The following is a 1927-nucleotide window of genomic DNA, read 5'->3' as shown; positions in this document are numbered from 1 at the left end:
TTGGTCACTTTGCGGTCACCTCTGCGCTCGCGATCGCATTCGCGTTATTCACACCACTTTTTTTCGGACTTCACACCCGTTTGCGCACTACCAAGCTAATGATCGGTGCTAATTTTTTCAGCCATCACAAACGTCCGTCTCCAAACGATACACGGTCGGCTGACGTTAGCCGATCGGCCGGTCAAATGTGAGTTCGTTGTTGTCGAAGTCGAAGTTGTATTTGTTTTCCTTTATCCACACTGTCCACTTTTCTTATATTCCATATTGATGATTTCCAAACCCAACACACACACACACACACACACATATATATATATATATATATATACTTTGTTTTTCTTTCTATCTCTCCTTCTTCGACATTAGCAACCAAAGTTACAAGTCTACCTTTTTGCTGATACAGCCAACTCTTTCACGCTCAGACGATTTCCCACTCGCGCTTGCTGGCTAGCGTACACACATACCTATACTTGTTATAGCCACACCTTTTATGTCCATTACATACCGACACTGTTGCAGCCATCTTCTACGGGTCAAGCCGCCAACCAGCTTACCTGTTCACCGGTGAGACTCACCTGCGTTACTCCTGCACGCGCAACAAAGCAGCTTAACGCTTTCCAGTATCCGTCGCCGATCAGTAGATCGATCACTTTTATTTACGTAAGTTGGATTTGTTGGCTGGCATCCATCACTCATCATTTCGGAGGAGTTTACCTGACATCTTTAAAATAAAAGGCATTCGTAGCAAACGCCATTGTGAGATTGGAAAATTTCTCTGACAGAAAAGTAGATTCCATTGATCGATTTCATTTTATATCCATAAATATGTACTCAGTTTTACTTAGTATATATGGCCGCTGTAGCTGAGTTGTAGTACTTTGTAGGACATTAGTTCGTTCCATGGTCAGAGCAGCATCTAAAAATAGAAAAAGGGCTTTCCAACAACGGTCGCCCCTCGGCAGGCAATGGCAAAAACGGTGAAAGGAGTTATGCCGCGTTTCCACTAGGCATTAAATGGCACTCATTTTAATGATATGTATTAAAAAATATCTGTGCCATTAAGTTATTAAAACTTGTCATTAAATTCGTTTCCACAAGGCGTTTTATAAATGTCACAAGAATAGAATATCATTCTAAAATACTTATCAAATACAAATGCCAAATCAGCGCACAGGCATCGTTTCTGGTTTACTCTCTTTCCAACCACTTCCGTAACCATCAGTCTAGGTTAGGTAAAACTTTTCCTAGATATGTATGTTCGATAATTAGACACGTATCTACAAGTATGTAGGCCGGTTGATTTCAGCATCGATTATTTTTGGTTTTCCATTTAAAAACAATTCGTCTTTATTTGCGTTTAAGATTAGCGCTTCTTCATGCCTACTCGCCAGTCTATTGGCGTTCTTGTTGTTGCAATATATTTGTATTTGTACCACATTAGTTTGTAGTTGGCTCTTGGCTTCGTTTACTAAAGCTCTGACAACTAAGAAGTTACGCAGCGATGTTTTCTAAAAATCGCAATGGTTTTCGATCGTGGGTATTTACTTTTAAAATTTAAATGGTTTAGTTTCGCTCTGTTCTTTAGCTGCTCATGTTCTTTCTGTTTATCTTCTATCTGATATTGTTTATTGTGTTTCGTTCAATGAATTTAACGTGAGCCACTCTACTTTCTAGTTATCAATCACGCTTCACCATTGTGTAAGTTTTATTTACGTCGTCGTTTTGCAGAAAGGCAGATAGGTAGACAGTGGAAAAAGTGGCTGACTCTTTCCTTTTCCCGTTGTCTATTAAAAAAAAATAAGATTATATATTTTTCAGTTTAATATTCTGTTAATTTTTTCTATTTTTACTTACTTCACAACCTTATTTTCGGGTGTGTTCCCTGAAAAATCCACGAAAAGGATCAAATCCAGTATTACCTCTTGCC

The sequence above is a fragment of the Rhagoletis pomonella genome, unplaced genomic scaffold, assembly GCF_013731165.1.
Source record: "Rhagoletis pomonella isolate Grant_MI unplaced genomic scaffold, Rhpom_1.0 Rhpom_scaffold_00005, whole genome shotgun sequence".
NCBI classification, from domain to species: domain Eukaryota; kingdom Metazoa; phylum Arthropoda; class Insecta; order Diptera; family Tephritidae; genus Rhagoletis; species Rhagoletis pomonella.
Note: the sequence above shows the minus strand (reverse complement) of the source record.